Source organism: Cnephaeus nilssonii (assembly GCF_951640355.1).
Source record: "Cnephaeus nilssonii genome assembly, chromosome: 21".
Taxonomy (NCBI): Eukaryota; Metazoa; Chordata; class Mammalia; order Chiroptera; family Vespertilionidae; genus Cnephaeus; species Cnephaeus nilssonii.
Genome location: NC_137092.1, coordinates 11,305,899 through 11,330,879, shown reverse-complemented (window position 1 = coordinate 11,330,879; position 24,981 = coordinate 11,305,899). Strand labels below are relative to the sequence as shown.

At 44.4% G+C, this 24,981-nt stretch overlaps 1 protein-coding gene across 1 annotated transcript in view; it reads left to right on the top strand.

Annotated features, from left to right (window-relative positions):
* The first annotated feature begins 5,301 nt into the window (after positions 1-5,301).
* Positions 5,302-24,981, top strand: part of HAO2 (hydroxyacid oxidase 2) — a 98,003-nt gene continuing 78,323 nt past the window's right edge. The window contains exon 1 of the mRNA XM_079761488.1: positions 5,302-5,480. The gene's annotated coding sequence lies outside the window, so the exon portion shown is untranslated. The remainder of the gene's footprint in view (positions 5,481-24,981) is intronic.

Sequence of the window (24,981 nt, the reverse complement as noted above, 5' to 3'; positions counted from 1 at the left end):
CCTTTCTCAGTTCTGTGCTGAGGGGCCTCCTGGGATATCACTAGGTCTGCATTGAAAAATCCCCTCTGAGGCCTGGAATCCTTTATTTGGATGGATGAGACCCAGGCCTTTTCTTTATTTCCTGTGGTAACAGAAAGGAAGGCCATGGAGCAGCTTTCCTACCAAACCACAGGAAGATTAAAGGGCTAAGGAGAAGGAACGCGTTTTGGAAGTCAGAGAGTTCTTGGGCCCAGAGAGGAGCTTTCTCGTTATTAATGGTGGCCCTGCCACAGCTGTGGCTTGGAAATGGGGAAGACGCGAGGCGGGAGAGACCCACGTGTGGGTTTGTATTGCGCTGACCGCAGGCGTGTGCTTTGGACACCGTGCCCCACCGACAGTCAGAGGGGGCCGAGTCCTCGCTGCCAACGTCTGACAGTCCCTGCTGGCCACCTTCTCCCTCTCCGAATCCGTGAGCGAGCGGTGGGGGAGGAGCTGCAATTGCTAAGAATAGCCGTGGTCTCTGGGACTTGCTCTTTCCGAGGAATCAATGGAATTAGAAATGAGATATTAGCTCTAATCAGTCGCATATGTTGGGTGCTTAGCCCTAGGAGAAGAATTTCTGAGTGCGGCTCCTCACCCCCTGGGGGAGATGCATCCACACCTGTGGGTCTGGCAGGCCGTTCTTCTGTCCTCCAGAGGGTCCCGGACAAAAGGACCCCTTCGTATGTGCTGTCAGTCTGTCATCCAGCCTGATCTGAAGTGGCCAGACTTCTGACTAAGCATCCCCTATGTGGCTTTTCAACAAGTGTCGAAGAATTTCAAGGCACACATAGACCCAGCCTGAGCCAAGAAGTGAGGGCTGGGGGAGAATTCCACACCCCTCCCTTTGTCCTGTTGCTTTTGTGTTTGAGGGAATTTGGCATACTGTGAGAGGATGGGTCTTTTGTTTTATTTAACTTTGTATCTTATACAAATTTAACCTCTGAATAGCTTGCAAGAATAGTCCAATGAACTCTCCCATGTGCCCTTCATGTAGATGCACCATGGGTCAGCAGTTTTCACTGAGCATGTGAGTTTCTCCATACAGTCCCCTGGCCAGCTCTGTCAGAATCACCCCCAGAGCCCTGGCTCAGTTGGTTGGAGTGTCCTTCCATGCATCAAAGAGTTACGAGTTCAATTTCCGGTCAGGGTGTATACCCAGGTTGTGGGTTCAATCCCCATTTGGGGTGCATACGGCAGGCAACTGACCAATGTTTCTCACATCTATGTTTTCTCTCTCCCTTTCTCTCTCTCTAAAATCAATAAAAACAGATCCTCAGTGAGGATTAAAGTAAATCATCCCAGACCTCTTCACATAGGACCTCAGGACAGACTGGGGTGCCGCCTCTCTCTGCACAGGCCCAGGCAGTGTTGATGTGCTGATAGCTCTGAACTGCCCTCCAGTGAGCCTCACACCAGGTCACGTGTCTATGAATTTGCCCCTTAGTTCTTTGTGTTACCAACTCCACCAGCTCCAACGAGTAGTCAAAACACTGTGCCAGTGAATACTGTTTCTTTAGCCCCTGTGTTACACCTTCAAAAAGTAAACAAGGAGAATCAGCCCATTTAGTTACTATGCATGACCCTTATTCACAGACCTGCAATGAAAATAAAATCTCGTGCTAAGCTGCTTGCCAACTTTTTAATATTTAAGTTTAATTTATGATTCACATTGAAAGTTTATTTTATAGCCCTGGGCCTGAGCTTCACTACAAATGTCCTCTGTGAATCCTTTGTGTGCGGGTGATGGGTGTGAATGCATACACACACTCACACAAAACACCAGTAGAACTTTTCAGTGTCAACATCTGAGTATTCCAAAGGGAGCAGAGAACAAAGTGAATTTTCTGGGAAGATTCGAAGTCCAGTGTCTAATCTATAGTTGTTTATATTTTGGGGTCTGCATTATGTCATTTAAAACAAGCAGACTTAAGAAACAAAGGTGGGTGAAATGGACAAGGATGGGGCTGGGTGGTCAGGGAGCGAACAGCAGCCCAGGTGTCAGCACATTGAAATCATGGTCAGGCATGAGCCGTGGCCAGGTAAGAGATTGCAGCCCATCCCCACATGCTTCTTCAGATCGCTAAGTGTTTCTCAGGCATATTTGCATCCCCCACAATACCATGCACACAACTGCACAGAACACGTGCTCGGAATTTGCTGAATTCTCACGAGAGTGCCGTCCCTCAGCTTCGACACCACTGGCACAGATTCAGGGCTGAGAAAGGGCCAGAAGACCTGTGATCCTGCCCCTGGGTCTCCAGTGGCTTCCACTGCTCACAGCCACCAAGATGCACAACCTCAGGAACCATGTCCACTTACATAGCACAGAGTGTGAGTGCCGACCCAGAGCTGGGCACCTGACAGCTCTGCACCCGCGATGCCCCTGGGAGGACCATGTGACTACTACGGGCACAGCCTCCCCGGCTTAGCCAATGGGATCCTGATGGTTTACACGGACACTCCCACTGGTCACTCGCTCACAAATGCTACTCTCCTCCAGTTTGTGCTGCTTTCTCAGGGAAACCTAGGGCCCATTTGCCTTTAGGGAATTCACCCTTCTCTTCCTCCCCAATACCTTTTATTCTCAGCATTCCTAACCCTGTTCTCTAAGCAATTCATGAACACCCAGGGGGCCTGGGACCCTTACAGTTGAAGACATTTTTACTTTATCGAGGTTCTAATGAAAGGCCTTAGAGTTATGGCTCTCAGAGAAATGCGGGATAAATATGATATTTTGGGCACACACTTTTTCAATTATGGGCAGCTCAAACTTGGTATTGCTCCTCATCCATCTCAATCTGAAGGCTGGTGGGGAGGCTGATCCTAACATCTTTGCACACTTAATCTCAAACCCCACTCATGCAGCTTCTAAATTTTTTAAGATTAATCAAACCTAAGTCTTGCAAAGTGCACATTCTGATTTATATAGGTTTTGGCAAACAGGCACACCGAATAAAAACCCTCTTAGTTGGAAATGACAGCATCAGGGGAATGAGGGCGGGGGAATAGTACCAGGCTGCCCTGTTTTGATGAGCCAGTGGCAGCTCCTGGACCTCGGTTAAAGGACTGTAAACTGGGCGTCATGTTAAGGCGGGAGCCTCTAGGTAACATGGCAAGGACCGGTGTGGTCTTTCATCCTTAGATTTATTTTTGAACTCTGGCTCCCATGAAGGAAAACCCTAGAAAGTGCAGTCTCAGAGGAAATGGCACCAGGCTGGGCAGGGATTCTGTTACAGGGGCTGGAGGCACAGGGTGGGAAGCTGGAGGAGCTCTGACTCAGGAGCTCATTTCTAGAAAGATGACCAATGTCTAGGGCTCAATTGAGGGGGCCAGTGAATTCAGACTTGCTAGAAGCCATTGCTATCCAAGAAGGTCCAACATATAATGAATCAATATGGCAGCAATCAATAGAGGATAGTCACATAGAGTCAGGCCTGGCACGACTTTATGGTTTTGGGTTAGGGGAGCAGGGAACTGCCAGCTAAAAGGCTTCAACTTTCAGTGCTCTTAGGAGGCAAGCTCAAGTTTGTTGACGATTAAGGCTGAAATCAGGGTTAACTCCTGGTGGGAAATGCTTATACTGGAATATTGCCATGGGAGTCTGGAATGGACAGTCAGGCTGGATGGCTCAGTGGACTGAGACTCAGGCAGAGTGCCTGCCAGCCCATGAAGGCAGTATTCAATAGGGAATAAAGGCAGAAGCAAATAATGGTGTGAATCTCTGGAAAACACATTGGTCTTTGTCAGACTAGCGTCAAAACTGGGTAGGGCTGCACCCTGCAAGTACCCGGGAAGGAAAAACTCTTCAAGATATACAGGGTGGTGCAAAAGTAGGCTAACAGTTATTCATATGGAAAATAATACAATAACGAATACATATTAATACAAGATAAACTCGGTGTTTCACATACTCACAACTGTAAACCTAATTTTGCCCCAACCTGTATGTCAAGGGAGCAGCACCTTCTATGAAAACAGAAAAGAGTTTAAAATGAGCACCAAGGCCCTGGCTGGATACTCAGTTGATTAGAGCATCATCCTGATACACAAAGGTTTCAGGTTTGATCCCCAGTCAGGGCACATACAAGAAGCAACCAATAAGTGCATAAATAAGTGGAACAACAAACCTCTCTCTCTCTCTCTCTCTCTCTCTCTCTCTCTCTCTCTCTTTCTCTCTCTCAAATCAATTTTTTTAAATGTAAAAAATTTGCACCCAGGAAAAAAATTTTTTTAAATAAATGTCTGGTTTGTGTTATTCTGGCATATGTTAGTCTACATTTTTGAAGGTCTTTTGTAATACATGACTAGATTTTCTCAACCCATCACACGCACTGACAATTTTTCCTGAAAGGACAGAGAAAGTGTGTACCTTCGAATGGAGCGGGCAGCAGGAGTTCAGAGCACAGTTTAACTTGGCGGGCCAGGTGTCTGGTCTGCTTTTGCAGAGTTCATTGCTCTCTGAGAAATAAGATTAACATACAGGAAATTGCAAGGACCCATGTAAGCCAGATGGTGAGCGCCATAGGGATTCAGAGAAATGAGTGATAAATGAGGTTCACGGTCACAGGGAAAGGCATAAAAGACCCAAGGACAAATAGGCGACCCTGGCAGGGGAAGGAGGAGAGTGACAGATAGGAGGGGCAGAGTGCTCATAGACCTGGAGAAGTGGTCTCCAGCAGATGGAAGACAGAGTAGGGAGACAGAAAAGAAAAGGGGGTGTTTTCATTTTTAATCTTTCACTTTATCCAGAAGACCCACTGGAGATTTAGAAAGATATCAAACGACTTGTGAGGCTTCAGTTCCACTCAAGGGCAAAGTTGAGTTAACCAAATTAGTTCATTGCGTGTCCAGGTGTGGCCATTAAATCTAAGTTAGTAAAACAAAGTGGCTCAGTCTAGAATTTGGTTGAGGTTGGCCAACTTTTTGTTTTTATCTCCTGAAATATCCGTGTTGCTCTAGCTTTAACAGCAGTAGTAGCCGCAATAACACCGATGATAAGTGCACGCTTACTCCGTGTGCCAGGCCCTGTTTTAAGCTCATTTGATGTATTAATTCATTTAATCCTCACATCAACCTGACGAAGTAGGTACAAGTAGCATTCCCTTTACAGGCAAGGAAACCAGGGCACAAGCAGTTCCTGCTTTGCACAGACTCCACCATCGCAGCCTCTCATAAGTTACAGTAGGGCGGTTCCAGTGCACAATGATGGCAGGGCCCAGCTCACAGGTGCTTTGTTTGGTTTTGCTTTTCATTATTATTATCACCTGTTCTTAAGTACCTTAAGTCATCTGGGAGTAAACATTTGAAACTGGTGCCTGGTCAAGCAGCACTTCCTTCCTGGCGTGGTTGGGGACTTGGGATGGTGAGCTGCAAGCTGCCCACCTTTCTGCACTGGACTTTGCATTCCACACATGGAATTGGCTCCACTGGGTGCTGTTTACCTGGGCACAGTCTCCAAGGTAAGGCTTCACACTTTATAATTCGCTTCATGTAATTATATCAGATCTTTAAAGACTTTTAGTTTCTTGAATTTCATTGTGTGTTGACTAGGAGTAAAGCATGGTAAGTGCTGTCAAGAAAACAATGATGAATAAGAAAAGGACTCTGGCCTCATTTATAATGCTCTTGGGTAGGCATAGCAAGTAACACAGGGTAGGCATTGTAACGCAAAGCCAAGCAAAACAGTAGAGCAGGCGTCCTCAAACTACGGCCCGCGGGCCACATGCGGGTGTTTTTGCCGTTTTGTTTTTTTACTTCAAAATAAGATATGTACAGTGTGCATAGGAATTTGTTCATAGTTTTTTTTAAACTATAGTCCGGCCCTCCAACGGTCTGAGGGACAGTGAACTGGCCCCCTGTTTAAAAAGTTTGAGGACCCCTGCAGTAGAGTGTCAGAGCTGGGCTTGGTTCTGTTCTTCCCTAGTCCAGGACTTACAGGCTGTGTGATTTTAGGCCAGTCACTTAACTGCACTGAGCTCAATTTGCTAATTTATACAATAGAAAGAATAAGAATTTATCCAATAGGATTGTCCTGATGATTAAATATTTTGATAAATGCATTGTAGAAATGCTGAGAAGTGCTATGCAAATAGTAATTACTATATTTCAACTATAATCAATGCTCCAATAGAAATGTTATGAGTTAAGGAAGGAGAATGGAAACTAGTGCGAGTGTCTATTAACTCTGGTTGTAGATAATTCACTCTTCCTGTTTAGTCCTGTTCTAGTCACCTTTCCCTTTTGGAATATAGAGCTTCCATGGTTGAAAATCTGTAGAGAACTAATGGGAAACCCTGGGAAGGAAAGGCAGGAGCTGGGGTGAAGAGAACGGAAGGTAGTTGTTTATGAATGATTGGCAGAGTTATTTCCAATCACAAAAATACCACAATCCAGGTATTAATCTGGAAATGTCCCAAATAAAGGAAAGCATTGAAGTATACCTGCTCTTAGGTGAGAAAAATGAGCCCCAAGGATTATTCCTAATTATTTTCTTCCTTTTATCATGTCTGATCTTCCAAATACAGGATCAGACATCTAACCTCCTCTAGATCTAGTAAATATTTATTCATTCTTTTTTTCATTCAATACATATTCATTGAGAATATGCCAGACACTGTACTGGGCCCTGGGGCTTCAGACATGGATAAGGCACAATCCCTGATCTTACAGCATTATGTCTCATGGAAGATGCAAATGGCAAATTTCAAAATGGTGTTATGTTAGATGCTTCTGAAGGGAAAGCAAGGGTGCTCTGGAGCCTAGCGTTATAAAACTGCCCAACACAGCCTGGGGACAAGGGGAGAAAGCCTCCTCAGAGGAAGTGGCAGGCGCAGGTGAACTGGTTACTGGTAAGCCTGCTCATCCAGAAACCTACCTATCTGTGGATGGTCTTGCAGGCTTTGTACCGTTTGGGACTATTTAAAGCCAACTGATGTGTCGGCCCATTTTGAAAGGATAGTTTTAAAAGTGAAACACCATAATTTCATATTAATCAGTGAGTGGGACATTCCTGACCTAGTGGAAATGTCTTTTTGAAGCGTTCAGGCCAAGCAGAAGGTTTGCTGTTATAATGCCTTATGTTTATCAGGTGCTTTAGATGTTTATTTCATTTATTCCTCACAGTAACCCCATAGATAGGTCTTATTACTATCTCCATTATTAACTCGTGGTGGGAAATGCTTCTAATGGAATAGTAACCCTGAGTGGCTTTGTGGGTAGAAGAAGGTATGAGCCTTTGATGAACAGGTGGAATCCATATTTCTTGGGACTTCACTTGGGGAGCAACTGACTCTTTCCCGTATTTAGGTTTCAAAATAAAATCTCTAAACTAGATAAAGATTAATTAAAGTGGAGTGATTCGGCATTTCAAGTAATCAGTGTCTGAGAAACAGAAAAGTCAGCTTCATCAGAAATACTTAGGAAAGGAGGCACGAGGGCGGGTGGGCCTGGTTTGGAGGGTGTCAGAATGCGGGTGGGCATGGCGGTGGGGAGCAGGAAGTAGAGAAGGATGCCTCCACATTCCTCCACCAACGGCAAATTGCTTTGTAAGGGAGGATTCCCCACTCAGGATCAATAAGCAGTTCCCAGCTGTATTCTGTTTAAAGCATATAAAAGTGTGGAAGCAATCATACTGTGGGGGAGTTTCCATGGGGTGGAGGTGTGCTGGGGTGGAGGAATGAAGGCTGCCCTAGAGAGCTCGAGAGAGAGGAAGGGAAACAGCTGTGAGCATCTGGAAGGAAGGAACCCGTGATATCACACACTGGGTGGAAGAGAAGGAGCAGGGAGACGGGCAGCAGAAAACAGCACATTTCCATTCATTTCACTTTGAAAACGTAATGGTCTTGTTTAAAATAAATCAGGAACCGGTTCATACTGTGTGAAAATTTGTTTTCAACTAATGAGTAAACAGTCAGGCTTTAACTTAAAAAACATAATTCTCCACCTTTACTGTTTACTGTTCATAGTAGATTGACAGTAAAGTTTAATACTATTGTCACTGAATTTAATGTGTCTAGGATCCAATGAAACTGAGCACACTGATCCAAAAATGGAAATATGGTCTATGCTACTGCTCCTCCTTTTTGTGTGGGCTGGAGGTTTGTTGGTCTGTAAAGCAACCAAGATAACAGGAACATATGTTGGGAAATTAAATTAAAAGAAAGAAGGATAGGGGAGAGGTAGCTACTGCCAACTGTGCTGTGCATCGCCTTAATCTTTCTGAGTCTTTGTTTCCTCATCTGATAAATGAGGGTAATACCATCTCATGAGCTTGTTGTGAAATCAGATTAAACAAGTGCACATAACAGGGCTTGCCTTACGGTACTAGATACCGAGCAAATAAATGTTGGCTTACTTTCTCTGACAGACCCTCAGGTCCCACCATGTTCTCTGGAGAAGTATTTGTTGACTACCATGTAGGAATGCACTTCATGTCATCTAAGGCAAATGGGGAGTGGGTAATTGGGTCAAAGTTTTCTCTTCCTCCAACCTCAGAGACAGTAGTTAAGTTAGGAGGATGGATATTTTGTGTTGCTTGCTGTGTCAGAGAGTTGTTGGCTGTGGAAAGTTGGGAGCCGGGAGTGATGGCTCTTTGGATGTCTCTGTTAATCATACACTAGATGGTTTCCAGGCAGCTGAAACAACTCCATTTTCTGGCCTGGTTTACTTACTGCTGGCCTAGAGAGGTTCGCAAAAGAAACTCAGTAGTAGGTGGTGTCCACTCCTCTTGGATATCATGGTAGGCACTTTCAAATGCAGTACTCCATTTGCTCCTCAGATCTACCCTGGGCAGTAATCTCCACTCGAGGGAAGGAAAGACTACAACTGAGAGAGGCTAATTTGACTGTAGACTTATAATCAGTGCCTGTGTTCTGAGACTATAGAGAAATATTGGGCCAGTAAAAGGGGAAGGAAAGAAGAAAAAGAACCAAGTGTGTTGGTATTGATTTAAGGTCCTCATTGCTTCTGCTGTGTACTTCTCTGCAGTGTGCTGGGACAACCTTTGGAGGTATCCAGCACACATAGAATCTCTCCAGCCACCCCCCAGCACATCCCTGGAGTTTCTGCTCAAGAGATAAGCCCCTGTGCAGACAGCTACTCACAAAAGGGGCTGTTTCAGAAATTAACTTTTCATTGATGAGTTTCATTTCATTGCCAAACAGACATGCCTAGGTTAGCCATAGCAATTTGGTGGGGTGTCGCTCGGGGTGGTGGCGGGGCCCGTGTCCCACTTGGGGGAAGCCAAGTGTTGGTTTGTTTGTGCCAGGTCCATGGTGCCATTTATTTTTAAATGGCCAGTGCGCATCATAGCAGCTACTGCATTGAGCATCTGCCCCCTGGTGGTTAGTGTGCGTCATAGCTACCAGTCGGGCAGATGGACACTTAGCCTTCTATATATACTAGTATAGATAGATTCTTACAATGATAAAAGAAATCACCACTTCTTAAATACCTGCTGCCTATGGACCAGCATCGTATGTTCATCATTTCATTTAATTCTCACAAACAACTCTATGAAGTATATAGTATCACTCTCATTTTATGGACCAGAAGGCTCAAGGAGGTTACGAGACTTGCTGAAGTTTACAATAATTGGCAAATCAGTGATGTGCAGTGCCATCTTTTTAATACTCAAGCATGTGGTCTTTCTATCTCACCACTGAGTCTCTGAAATAATTAATCCCTACATTGAAATGGGTGTCAAGCCTGGGCTCTGAGATTTAAAGTCTGCTACTCTCCTGAAAGAAGCTCTTCCTTTAGAAAGTTAATTTCCATCCCTAAACCTTTACACCCAGATAGATTTATGGATCAAAGATAAGAAAGATGATCTGTCTCTTCCTAGACATCTCCCAAGTGGATGATCCTGAAACCCAGGGCACTCCCACTGGATTTAGCTTTGAACCATTTCTCACCCTCTAGCAAGATTATTGAGTCTTTCTTTCCCAATGTTTCCTGTATTCACTCCTTGCCATATAATCTCATTATCACCATTCTCCTGTATTATTTCAATAGTTTCCTAACTTCTCCTTGCCTCCACGCTTCCCGCATTCTAAATCCTGCTGCTAGATTAGTCTTCCCCAAACGTTTTGTAAATGTCAATTCTCATTCAGAAACATTCCATTGATATGATGCAGCCATTTAGGCTAATGTTGGAAAAGAATAGTTAATGAATGACATGATATGGAAAAAAATGTTCACAGTATGTTATTGGGGTGGGGGGGGGGGGAGGTTACAAAATACACCAAATGTTAATGTGGTGATCTGTGTGTATGGATGACTTTATCTTCTTTTTGTTTATCTAGAAATCATAATTTTTTGCAATACATATTATTCTTGTAACACAATTTTTAAAAAGTAGCCCTAGGGGGTTTGGCTCAGTGGTTGAGCGTCGACCTATGAACTAAGGGGCCATGGTTCAATTCCTGGTCAGGGCAACAGTGAGAGACGTGCAGGAGGCAGCAGAATCAATGATTCGCTCTCATCATTGATGTTTCTTTCTCTCTCTCCCTCTCTGTTCCTCTCTGATATCAAGAAAAAAATATTTTTAAAAATTAGAAATTATACAGGATTCATCAAAGTGAAAAATTTGCATAAACTTTAACCCAACTTACTAATTTTAGTAATCTGTCATATAGAAAGATGGTCCTAAAGTTTGATCTAGATCAAAAGCATCAGCATCACTTGAGAACTTGTTAAAAATGCAAATTCTCAGGCCCCACTCCTGACAGATTTCTGAAACTATTCTGTGTCTATTGTTGGGCAAAGCAAATAAACTAAAAATATTTATGTCATCATGTGGTAGGCAGAATAATGCCCCTCTTCTCCAAGCATCCATACCTGGAAACTGTGATATGTTACCGTATATTACTGGCAAAGGGAACTGTGCAGATGGAACTAAGGTTACCTGAATTTAGGGAGATCATTCCAGATTACCTGAGTGGGCCCAAGGAAATCACATGGGCCCTTAAAAGTGAAAGAGAAAGGCAGAAGAGTAAGTAAGAGAGAGGCAACAAGGGAAGGAGAGGTAGGAGAGAGTCAGATCATGACGTGGAGTCAGCCTGCCACTGCTGGTTTTAAAGATAGAGTAAGGGGCCATGAGCCAAAGCATGCAGGTAGCCTTCAAAAGCTGGGATTATCCCTCAGTTGACAGTCAGTAGAGAAATGGCAACCTTAGTCCTACAGGCACAAGGAGCTGACTACCATCAATAATCTGGATGAGTAAGAACAGATTCTCCCCTTGAGACTCCAGAAAGCAACGCAACTCTGCTGACACCTTCATAGTAATTTGTTATGGTAGTGTATGAGTTTGCTAGGGCTGCTGTAACAAAGGACCATAGACTGGCTGGCTTAAACAACAGAAATGTGTTATCTCACAGCTCAGTCCAAATCCAAGATGCCTTCTGAGGGCTGTGAGAGAAGGATCTGTCCCAAGTTTCTCTCTTTGGCCAGTAAATGACCATCTTCTCCCTGTTTTTATATCATCTTCCCTCTGTATGTGCCTCTGTGTCCAAATTTCCCCTTTTTATAAGGACACCTGTCATATTGGCTTAGAGCCCACCTTAATGATTTCAGGTTTACTTGAATACCTCTGAAAAGACCTTACCTCCAAATAAGATAACATTCTGGGATACAGGGGTTAAGGAATTACTACATACATATGTACACACACATACACATGCACATACTTTATGTTATATTTTATTTATAAATTTCCCTCTAATCATGTCAACTGACAGGACCTAAGAGTAGTAACATCACTGCAGCAATGAGCACACCCAGCACCCAGGTCTTGATTTCTAAATATCATTTCCCACAAAGAAATCAGGGCTCTTTGAAGAAATGACTGCTCTGGCCCTGGTGCAGGTCCAACACAAGTGAGCCTGGAGAATCTTGGTGTGCCAGAAAGAAAGGAAATACTTAAAGATTAATGAGGTCATGTCAAAAGGACACAGGATCCTGCTTAAAGGGGTTCCCACTTGCCAAGTTTGGGATAATTTGAACATCAAAAAGAGAATGACAGTAATGGATTATAATCCATTGAAGTTTTTAGGGGGAAAAAATCCATGAGTCCATAATTATTCTCAAAAAAGAGACTTTTAAAGAAAAGAATTCCATCTAATAAATGTAGAAGGAGAGATAGAATTAGAAAATCACTGCATTTCAGCCCCTAATGCAATAACTGATTCAGGCACGGACCAACACAGATGCTAAGCACTGAGCACAAGGCTCCTGAGGACCAGGATGTTCACGCAGCATCAGTATATCTCCTCACAAATTATTTATTAATTACAAAGGGGGAAAGACACTTTTTTAAAAATAAGAGAGATTTGGTGGCCACTGCTTTAACTGTTAGCATCACCAAGCGTGGAACATCTGACATTATTTAACCCTTTTGATATGAGGCCCACCTAATATGAAGTACACTTTTAGATTATTTTTGCCAAAAAATACTTAACTTGAATTTAACCATGAGAAACAACCATATAAATCCAGAATGCAACACATTCTATATAGACAACTGGCCTGAATTCTTAGTAAAAATAGATGTCATAAAAAAAACTACAACTGAAAGAGAATTCAGGGAACCATTCTAGTTTAAACTAAACCAAAGAAAACACCATATGCAATATACAAACTTCATTGCATTCTTCGTTTTTTTAAATGTTTTAAATGACATTTGGAGAATAATTGGGAAATTTTTAGTGGGAAAAGTATATTGGGTAATAATTATGAAATGTGTTGCTAATTTTTTCTTAAGTGTGATAATAATGTTGTAATTATGTTTGAGAATGTCTTTATTCTTGGGAGACACATGCTGAAGTTATTTGGTTCAGTGCCATGATATTTGCAAGTTATTGAAAACAGTTTAGAAAAATATGGTGTACTCGAACTGGCTCTTACCAGCTCCTGAGAGCAGATAAATATTCAGGAATTTTGCATGCCATTTGTTTAACTACTGGTTTAATTTCAATGCTGCAAGTTTTTACACCACAGAAATTGGCAAATACTGCAAGCCAGGGCTACTCCTCTCCCCCAAATGCCTGGTTTATCAGCACATCTCTGTATATGGAATCACATGTCAATAATTGGTGAGGCAACTTAAGTGTGCCTTGTGTTCAGTATGCTATTCCTTCAACCTTTGTGAAGATTTTAAAAAATTTTTTCTAAATAAAAAATTGGGAAAAACTGAAAAGAAAAAGTACTTCTTTCCTTCCTTTCTTCCTTCTTGGGAATCCTGAGAGCCACAGAGAAGGATATGGGTGTGTGTGTGTGGGGGGGGGGGGGGGGCTGCGTTTAGGAATCTACCAGGTGAGACTCAGACTCTAAGATATGTCAGTGGCTCCAGGCGTCCTGAGTGGGGAACAGCAGCATGAGGCCCATCTGACGCCCCCAGGAAAGGGGAGCATGCCCTGCTTTTCCTCGGAGTGCATGAGCCACTCTCCTCCCTTCCCTCTGTGCCTGGCGCTGGCTGCTGTTGGTAATTGGCCTGAGTTTACAGGATCCTACAGGAAGCTTCCAGTGGTAATTCCTTTGGAGGAAAACGTCCAAGGTAGCCTGTGGCTTGTGCAGTGACTGAGGCAACTGTGAGTGACTGTCTAGGCCTCTTTGTTTTCCTTTTCTTCTCATTTGTCTTCCCGTCACTGATTCCCTGTTCCTCTACTCCTCCTCTGCTCTCTGTACTACCACTGTTACTCAGGAATGCCCTCCCACACGCCTGCTAATCTTACCCACGCTTCTAGAAGACTCTGAAGACCCACCCGCTCTATCAGCCCCTCCACAATAACCCCTGCCCTCTTCTTCATGCCCCATGGCACTGATGTCTGTATCACCCCTGTCAGAATCTTTTCCAGGATTGAGTTCTGTGCCTGAGTTTTTAAACTGATCCTTAAGCTCCCAGAGGACAGGAACTAGATTCTCTATGTCCTTGCTGTGTAAAAACACTGTTTTATCACAAGTAGAGGTTAGCATAAAATATCCATTGGATTCTATCGAATTTCTTCCCTCTCTGTGTCTTCTCAATACTCTTTTTTCCTTTTCCATTGCTGTCTCCTCTTTTCCTCCTGTTTATTCCATTCACCCCAGGCCCTGCCCTTGCTCTCCTTAGCTTATTTCTTTCTCCCTCTACTTGGCCCTCCAAGGCGGAAGGTGTGGTTGGCCCTGATTCAGGCCTGCTTCTCAGCCCCTTGCCATGGAGCTCTCAGACACCTAATTCCATGGCAGGAAGAACTGCTGCCCCGGACAAACGCAGCTCATCATCCACTGTCCTCACTCAGGCTGTCCGTCCCCAGAGCTCCCGGCTCCACAAAGGAAGCCGTGTGGGGCGCACAGAGCTCCAGACATCTGCCTCCCACATTTTTTTCTCTCTCATCCCCTCTCCACCCACCACCACCCCCCTTGAATTCTCTGGACCCATTCTTGTGGTAAGATCTCACACATTTTCTCAATCTATATGCAAACCAGGTAGGATTGACAGCTGAGGAAAGCTGCATGTCGCCCGGGCCCAGCGCTATCTGTCTCCCTCTGAGGGAGATCTTTGAGCTCCGTGACAGTGCCTGGAAGCCATGGCCCTTGTCCTAGGCTCTGCCCTGGCCCAGGCGAGCGCCTGACCCCTGCTAACGTGTGGGGCCTTTAGCAGTGGAGAGGCGGGGGGGGGGGGGGGGGGGTGCGGGGGGAGGTAACCAGAGCCCCCACATGCCAGTGACTCATGTCCTCTGAAGGGATCAGAGTGTTATTAGAAACCTCGCCTGCCAAACGCAGGGCAAATGTAACCAATTTATTAATGCCGGAAAACCAGTGTGTGAAATTGGACCGAGAGGAGAGGGGCGCCAGGCCTCCGCTCCCTTCCTGCTCGCAGGCAGCGGCGGAGGGAGGCTGGTGGACAAAGGGTTTGTCTTCTGCAGGAGGTTGTCGGTGCCCTAATCGCATGTGATAGTGGCAGCAGATTCCTGGCCCACGTTTCAGAGGCTGGGAGGTCACTGTGCCCACCAACCCCGGGCTGGCTGCGATGCCTGGGCCTGGGCTCCCAGGTTGGGCACGAAGGCCCAGAGCTTGGGCTCCCACGGTCCCAGCTCTGCTCCCCACTGTGGGTAGCAAGGGAGAATGGAGGAGTAAGAATGCCATGCATTTCCAGTCACAAGTCGCTCAATTTCTAAAATGAGCTTGTGTGCTGTTCACTTAGCCTTTCCCTACAAAGGGCCTTAGATCCGCCTCTCAGTGTTCCATGGTGGTTGCAGTTTTTTTCAGAGCAGTATGAATTTTTATGTCCAATTGCTGTTGATTGCCCTCTAAACAGGAGGCTAGGTTAAAGAAGACATTAGCAGTCACCATTTATTAAAGGGTTACAGTGTGGCATGTCATTATTCATGATCTCATTCAGTACCCACACAAATACCCTCATGAGGTAGGCACTGCTATTCTCCATTTTTAGTTAGGGAAACTGAGCTCAGAGTTAATGAACCAGCCCAAGATTATAGGTTTCAGTGGATAGAATTCAAGCCCATGCCTGTTAAACTATGCTCTTCACAGCCCTGGTTGGAGCATTGTCCGTACTCGGAAAGGTTGTGGGTTTGAGTCCCAGTCAGAGCACATCCCTAGGTTGTGGGTTTGATCTCTTGTGGAAAGGCACTGGTCGATGTTTCTCTCTCACATCAATGTCTGTCTGTCTGTCTCTTATCTCTGTCTCTCTCTCCCAAATCTCCCTCACCTCCCCCCCCTCTCTCTCTGTCCCTCTCTCTCTCTCTCTCTGTCTCTCTCTCTGTCTCTCTGTCTCTCTCTCAAATCAATAAACATGTCCTCAGGCGAGTATTGAAAACAATGACAATAGCAATAATAAAACTATGCTCTTCACCATCCAAGATTAAGGAGTAGAAATCCTGACAGTTTTGGGTAATTTGGTGAAATATCAAGAAGCAAATACAGAGAATTTTTTTTGCTAAGGCTGCCTCAAATTTCAGATGACCAATTCTCAAAGAATTGGCTCATCGTAAAAAACAATGGATACACATTTTACAAGAGCATAAATAAATCATTATGGTGATTCAGATAAATTCAGAAACATATCAGATGTCAGGCTTTGGGACTGCTCTCATTATCACTGTGTGAGACTGGGATGGGAGATGAGATCTGGTTATTTTAGATTCCTAACTATTCAGATTCTGGCTAAATAAATGCCATTTATTTTGTAATGTGTCACCACACATGTCGTGTCTCAACACTAAAGGCAAGGTAATATCTAGTAGGGAAGTCTGCTTAGTAAATCTTGAATTAGTGGCTTGTTAATAGTTCTTTTATGAAAGACTAACAGTTGTTAACTGTTAGTTCATTATGGACATGATTATTTGAAGATGCTAGTGAGTCCCCCTGCCCCAAAGCTATTACATCCACAAGTTCATTTCTCTTGGAAATGGGCTTAATGCCTTAGTGTTGTGTTCTGATTGGCGTGCTGTGCCTGAAGGGCCGAGCAGCCTTCCATTTCTGGGAGCTTTCTCCCCGCCTCCCCGTTCCAGTGATGTTTACCCAGGTCCTGAGGCGGCTGTGGCCACGAAGAGGGGAGGAGGATCATTTCCAGCATTACTGAGATCCGGAAGGAAATTCAGTCTTCATTTTGAATTAAAATCCAATTTCCCTTGCTCATTTCGGTACCTAGAAGAGTGTCCCTATTTCTTCCTTCCTCTCCTATAAGCTGTAATTCACCCAAATGTTTTTAGGGGAATAATCACTCACTAAAAAAATTTTTTTTTAAATCTGCAAGCCAATGAGGTTATATTTATGTATTTAAAACAATTTTTAATATCTGAAAAACAGTTCTTTTGTCCCTACAATATGGCAGCAATGAAGGACCCCCCTGGAGGACTTGAAAATTGGGTTGTCCTCTGAGAGCTGAATGAGTAAAATTCACCTTCACTGGCAGTGATTAGCCATCTATAATAATAAAAGCGTAATATGCTAATTATACCGGACGTACTTTCGGATGACCTTCTGGGTGAAGCCGGGGCTGAGAGGGAAGCCCAGGTCCCAGGTGCCTGCTGGTGGCTGGAGTGCCAGAGGGAACGGCAGCCAGGGGAAGGAAGGCCTACTCTTGCACGAATTTCATGCATCAGGCCTCTAATCTAGTATAAGAATAATGGTAACTCCAAAAATAATAACGGCAGTAATCATAACGCAAAGGATTAGCTATATAAGTGTCAAGCCAACCAAAGGTTGAGCCGGAAACCCTTCCAAGGAGACATAGCTGAAATGTAAGTATAATTTAGTAAGAGGAAATATATACAGTTTTATCTGGAGAAAGACTGTAAATGGAGGTTGTTTGTGGGGCGCGGCTACAGAGTTTGGACAGGTCCAAGCCTTGGACTGCTGAGAGGGCACAGTCCTCTCGTGGCCACGGGCAAGTCCCAGCTTGGAGGGCGGAGACCTCCCAGCACAATTATAGCCAACAGCTGTAGTTGTAAGCTTGAACCTATGGTCCGAACACGTGGCCCCACGTACCTAAGTGATATAGGCTGCAAGTAAACAAAGCTTGACCAGGTGCATGTAATTGAGTAGGATCAAACCCACGAGAATGTTGTAAACATCTTGACCACGACCTTCCTTTGCCTCGTGGCATCGGCTATAAAATAAAGACACGGCTTGTAGTCCGTGGCGCTGTCCCTCCATCAGAGAGGCAGCGTCCCACCGAGACCCAGCTTTCATTCTCTTGTCTTTTCTAAGCCTTTCAGACGCCCCCACTCAGGTTCACCCTTGGCCGTGCCAGCGCGGCACAATTGTTCCTAAGGATTAAAAGGAAAATCTGAAGAGCACTGATCTTAAATCTTTTCGAGCCAAAGAAGCCATTTCTAAAGGGCTTCAAGCAATGTGGTTCTCTTGGTAAAAGTTTTCCACATGTGAAGGGTCATTGCTGGCACGTGATAGGCCTAGCCAGGCCCACAGACAAGTTTTGTTTGGTCCACACTGAATTGACTCACAGTATTTTTTAAAGTTGTCAACTAATTTCACATAGAAAAATATAGGTGTCTAGCTTCTATTGAAGAATTGGGAAGACCTGAATTAACCACACCAGCAACAATGGGTGGAGCTGTAACGTGGCAGCTGCTCCCTTTAGAAAGGGGCATTCTCCAGTTTGCCGCAGTCCCCACTCTTCCCTCTCATCACCTCCCTGCCCTGCTTTACTCCTCTGTGTTAAGCTCTTTTGAGCCTCTGTTGGTGTTTGAGTGTGAGACTCCCTAGTGGGTAAGCTTGCCTTCAGCTACTTGAGCTGAAATTAGCTTCTTAAGACCCTGAACTCTCCTTGTTCTGTCTTAGTCCACACTCAGCATGCAGCCTTCTGAGAATTTGGCTTCCATGTCATTTGCCTATAACGAAAGAATGCGTTGATCTTTTTGCCCTGAGCATCTTGCTCTCCATGAGGAGGTGCATAGAGTAAATGTAAAAACGCTTCAGCTTCGGAGTCAGACGAATCTGGTTCCAATTCTAGCACTCTCACTTACTAGATAAGGTCACCAGGAGGCCTTGTGGCACCCTGCCAGTCACCTTCTCCTGGAGATGTCACCCTGGGTCACCGTGGGCCACATACCAGAATATTCAATTTACAAAAAAATTTCTTTGAGCAAAATTGATACTCCTAAGACATAAATTATAGCGGCTCCAATCCAACCAACAAACATAAGTTTCTCCAGAGAAACATCCAAAAAGGGTAGAAGGTGTTGGTCAAAGACACTGCTCTGTGATGGCTCTCTGTTCTAGAGAGGCAGAGAGGGACTGGGGGCTGGAACATGGGGTTTGAACTTAGGAGACTTGTATTCAAGCCCTAGTCTTTCCTTCATTAACTATGTGGACCTAAGAAAGTCGTTAACTGCTCTGAGTCCCTCAAATATAAATTCCCTCCCTGTATACCTAATAGAAACTTTGTGAGGATTAAATGAAATAAGGAGGGGAAGACACTAGGAAAATTGTACAATGAAATGGTTAATATCAAATTTTTATAAGCCCAGTGAACACAAGCTTTGGAAATAGAAGGAGAGGAACCCAAGAAGGCCTTACCAGGAGTCTCTAGACAGCCAGAGTAGTGTTCACAACCAAAAGATTCATGCCAGGCTCAGAGCACCCATCACTATCTGAGCCTGGAGTGACCTCAAATCAGACTCTGCTTTGTGAAATAAAACAGTTATGTCCAGTGATGATGAGGGTGGGGGAAAGGATCTCACAATGTGGGTGAAAGTGTAAACTTGGACTAAGAGGGCAATTTGGTGGTACCTATAGAAATTTTAACAAAAAATATTAATAGTTTGGCAGAAGGATCTATTGGTAGGTGGTGGTACACGATGATCCACTTTTCTTTTTACACCTCTCTATGTCACTTTTGTTCTATGTGGCTTCATTCTCCAAAGAAAGAATAGGAGAGATCTGAGAATAATTACAGAGAGGGTAAAAGAGGACAGGACTTATTGAATTTCCATCTTGCCCCCAGGCTCTGAGATTGATACTCTACACACTTTCTTTTATTCACTCTTTATAGCAACCCTATCTATAAGGGTGTAAAGGCCAGGATCTGAACCAATATTTGCTAGACCCTAACGTCCATACCCTTTACTCATGTGAAATCAAAAGGGCTTGGTGATAAGGTTTCCAGCATCCTTACTTCCGTAAACTTTGTGAGAAACACTGTGGATACCAGCCTTCAGTAGCCCTGGGGAAGAATGTATTCTGTTAGGTTACATTGTGCTTAGGAAAGTAATACTTCTTATATCATGCAGAGTTTGAAGACCAAGTGGTTGTTCACCTTATCTAGCTCTGTATTAGTTTTCTATTATTGCTGCTGTAACAAATTGTCATAAACTCAGTGGCCTAAAACAATACAAATCTATTATCTTACAGTTCTGTAGGTTAGAAGTTTGACAAAGGGATTGTGGGACTAATATCAAGGTGAGCCAGGGCTGAGTTCCCTTCCGGAGGCTTTAGGAATTCCTTCCTCGCTCTAGAAGCCACCACTTTGGATGGTGGCCCCCTTCCTCCAGCAATGACAGGTGAAGTCATTTTTAAAAATATATATCTTTATTGATTTCAGAGAGGAAGGGAGAAGGAGAGAAAGATAGAAACATCAATGATGGGAGAGAATCATTGATCAGCTGCTTCCTGCACACCCCCTACTGGGAATCGAGCCTGCAATGGAGCATGTACTCTTGACTGGGGACCCTTCAATCTGCAGGCTGACGCTCTATCCACTGAGCCAACGCAACTAGGGCTGAAGTCCTTCTTACATCGCATCGCTCCAATCTTCTCTCCCCGCTCTCTCTGCCACTTATATGGACACTTCTGATTATATTGGGCTCACCTGGATATTCCAGGACAGTTTCCCCATTTTAAGGTCAAGTGATTAGCAACCTTAATTCCCTCTGCAACCTTAATTCTCCTGTGCCATGAAACAGAACATAATCACAGGTTCTGGGGATTAGGATATGGAAATCTTTGAGAGAAATCTCTGCTACCACTCTTGTGCTAGTTCTGGAAATTTACAAGGAGAGGCTCTGAAAAGCTGTGGTGAGGAAACAGTTAACTAGCCATCCACGAAACACAATGATCTCTTGACAATGTTGAGTGTGGTGTAGACTTGTGGGCCAAGAGCTGGGCTGTTGGGGTAGGTGGCCCACATCTTCGAAGAAAAGCTCATCAAGCCATGACCAGTGGAAACCAGGACACCAGTCACCTGGGAAACCAAGTAAACATAAACACACAGTCATCTATCACTGCCATCTGGAAAAAATTGGGTAGTGAGGGTCTTCCTGTTAGACCCTGCTCCAGTATTTATTTGTGTAGCTGGAGATTGCAGACCAGCCTTTCTGTCAGCGATGCTTCAGTGAGGTGCATGGGGCTGAATCTCAGCCTGGAACTAAAACATACCACCGTTCTGTGTGCATGTGGATGTAAATATTACCAGCAGACAGGTCACTCAAGAGATAGGTGTCCATATTTCCAAGTCTAAACAATCTCTGTCGGTCAGGTAGGGAGGCCCCAAGTGCTTGTTAACAACATTGTCTTTTGAAAAAGTCTGAATTCCCAGTGAATGCTGCCTGTGTTCTGCTCTGCCCAGGAGCTGTGGTGTCTGGGAGCTCTGTCCTACAAGCGATACCCTGGTCAGTGACTTCAGAGATGTGCAAGGAAGAGATGGTTTTAGCTGGGTCCACTGTACCCAATGATACACTTAAGTTACATGGGCTCTCCTTCCAACAGTCCTTCCTCACTATTTTTAATTGCTGCTCCCACAGTGGTGAGAGATTTGCCCTGCTCCCTTCACGTGTTCTCACCCTGTCCCCCTAGTGCATCAAAGATATTGACAAGGCAGCTGGCTGGAGTTTGCCGGGGCAAGTCTGAGGCATGGATCAGAGCAAAGTGAAGTGACCCATACAGAGAACAAACCTATGACCTTGGCCTCCTAAGCTCTATATCAGGGGTGAGGAACCTTTTTTCTGCCAAGGGCCATTTGGATATTTATAACATCATTTGCCAGTCATACAAAATTATCAACTTAAAAATTAGCCTGCTATTTGGTCAAACATTTAATTAAGTCACCCCTAATGCCTTGGCAGGGCCAGACCAAATGATTTCGTTGGCGTTATACAGCTCACGGGCCAGACATTTCCCACCCCTGCTCTATATTCTTACAGACTCAGCTAACAGAGCACTCTGAAAATCCACCTTCATGCAGGCCCATATGCTATATCAAAACACTCAAAGGCTGCCTTGTTGCAGCAAGAACATTCAGACCAGCACAATTTCCTAGTATCATGTTGTTTCCTTACCTTGAAGATTGATTTGGGGACTCCTAGTGTGGTGATACTGAGTCAGAACTCATCCCATTCTTAATGACCATAGAGCAGTGATGGGCAACCTTTTGAGCTTGGTGTGTCAAACTTTGCCAAAAAACTGAGCATAACTCGGGTAGTGTGTCACTTTTAGGAAAAAACATTATTTCGCGATATTTATAGTTTAAATAACATAAATGTTTCATCCTCGGCATGCGGCCGCCTCAGCGGCCGCGTGTCATTAGAAATGGCACTGATACGCGTGTCAGAGGTTTGCCATCACTGCCATAGAGTGTGAGGGGCTGGGTAGAGACTCTCCCAGCCTCATTCATTGTGAGCTCCTGAAGCTCATGGACAATGCTGTACCCAGTCCTCAGCACAGAGTAGATGCTCAATGCTTGTTAGTGAAATAAATTTTTAAAATGAATGAACTAGTGAAATAAATTTGTCACATATATCCAACTTTGAAAGGTGGTTCTCAAAATCCTCACATTCCTTAGCACTTGTTTCATGAATGGGAAATAACCTAGACCAGTACTGTCTATCCTATATAATAAAAGGCTAATATGCTAAGTGTCTGGTCGTCCAGTCGGCCATTCAACTAATCAAAGCGTAATATGCTAATGATATGCTAAGGCCGCTCAACTGCTCGCTATGACGTGCACTGACCACTAGGGGGTGGACGCTCCGACCAGTAGGTTAGCTTGCTGCTGGGGTCCAGCTGATCAGGACTGAGCGAGATGGGCTGGACATGCCCTGGAGCCCTCCCGCGATCCCTTCACGGCTAGCTAACCTCCCATGTTCCTCCCTGGCCCCGATTGTGCACCTGTGGGGGTCCCTCGGCCTGGCCTGTGTCCTCTTGCAATCCAGGACCCCTTGGGGGATGTTGGAGAGCCGGTTTCAGCCCAATGGCAGAATGACCAGTTGCTATGATACACACTGACCACCAGGGGGCAGATGCTCATCGCAGGAGCTGCCCCCTGATGGTCAGTGCGCTCCCACAGGGGGAGCACTGCTCAGCCAGAAGCTGGGCTCACGTCTGGTGAGTACAGCGGCACTGGCAGGAGCCTCTCTTGCCTCTGCAGCAGCACTAAGGATGTCCGACTGACAGCTTAGGGAGCAGGACTAAGCTGTCAGTCGGACATCCCCCAAGGGCTCCCGGACTGCAAGAGGGTGTAGGCCGGGCTGAGGGGACCCCCCACCCCCCAAGTGTATGAATTTCATGCACTGGGCCTCTAGTTAGAAATATAATACAAGCCCAGATGCAAGCTACACAATACTTTTATATTTTCTAGCAGCTACATTAAAATAAGTAAAAAGAAACAAGAAATTAATTTTAACAGTGTTATATTCTATTAATCCTATATATCTAAAATATTATAATTTTACTAGAAGTTTATTATAAATATAATAGAAATTAATTATAGATATAATTTTATAATAAATTATAAATTTATTATGAATTATGTAAAATAATTAATGAGATATTTTCCATTCTTTTTTGGTGCCAACTCTAGCAGCACATCTTAAGACAAACTCACCATGTTTCAAATGGCCACATGTGGCTTATGGCCACTACACTCAACAGTTTAGCTTTAGATACCATCCACTTTCATTGGTCAATATTATTATTAATTAACATCTGAGTAACCCTTAATAAAGAATCCTTACTTTTATTAACTCATTAGTAATGAGCATGCTGATAAGTGACATGATTTCCACTTATAGTTAAAGAAACAGGGTTATCTTCAAGGGATTAAGTGGTAGAGTTGGGACATGAAGTCCCATGCTTCCCAACACATAACATACTGTCATTCCTTTTAGGGAACCTCCCCAGAGTGTAGAACAGATGGGGATGCTTCTGAAAAGATCCAATGAAGTGAGTCTTAGTTTTAATGAATTATCATGTGATAGTTAATTCAGGTCAAATGGTTTAGGTGGGCATGGCCACACTGTAAATGTCATGTTGTGATGGCATTTAGGACCGACCAGGGTTCATTGAGCCACTGGCTTCAGTTTGAGACCTACTACCTGACTCTTCCTTTCCTAAGCTCATTGTGTTAGCCACTGTCCCAGCTCTGGCTGGGCACCTTCAGATTCTGAGAAGAAAAGCAAGGCTTGTGGAGAGACACATTTCTCTGTGCCATTACACTCAGTTCTCTACTTTCCATTATTTTGTTCATTTCAGAGCTCCAAGGAACTTGCCTGAACCTTTGAGTCCTGCTTTCAGAAAGAAAAATGAATTCATCTTCATTCTTTTCTTCCTGATTTTCTTTCAAATGTTAGAGTATTTGATAACACCTCCCAATTTTTATTCCCAGCAGCCTGTTCCTTCCAATCCCTTCCCAGGGATGCTCTCACAAAGGCTTAGTTATGGTTGTTTTGTGGCATTAATTTTTGCACAGTCTGGCTGGCCTAGAATGCCCCTTTGCTTGAAACTCTGATGCTGTGACTTCCCTCTTGAAATCGAAATCATCTTGGAAAAGACAACCAGTGTTTCACTCAAACCATGTCCAAACAGGTCTGGTCCCCAGACCGTATCTGGCATGAAAAGAGGCTCAGTGTAGCACACAATAGGTGACTGTAGTCCCATTTTAGACCAGCTGGTTCTGAAGACCACATTTCTTCTCTGTTGACCCCACTCCTTCCCCTCATCAGACCAACTCCTAGGGGAGGGACCCTGACAGGCATCACGAATATGCAGGAATGAACACATGGATTTTCCTAAAACATATGTGAATCTGCTATCTTCCTGGTTAAGATACCTCAGTGGCTTAGTACACTCTACAAGATGGAAGTCCAAACTCTTTAATCATGCAGCAAAGCCCTCCCTGTTAGGACTCTTTTCTACCTCCCCAGCCTCCTCTCTCCCAACGGCACAAACATCCACATCCCTGCAGTTTTTCTAGAAATACCAGGTGGATTCAAGCCTGTGATCTCTATACCTAAATGGCCAGCTCTTCCAACCGCATCTCTGTGTACCTGGCTGACACTCACTCAAGAACCATTCCCCCTCCCCATAGAAATGATCACTTTTTCAAACACTGCTCAATCTCCAGCACAACACATACGTGCTGCTGTACTCTTTGTTTAGATGGCTAAACAAAAGGCCCCCGGGGGCATGACTTGGTCTTGGTTGTCATTGACCCTCCTTTGCATGTCAAGA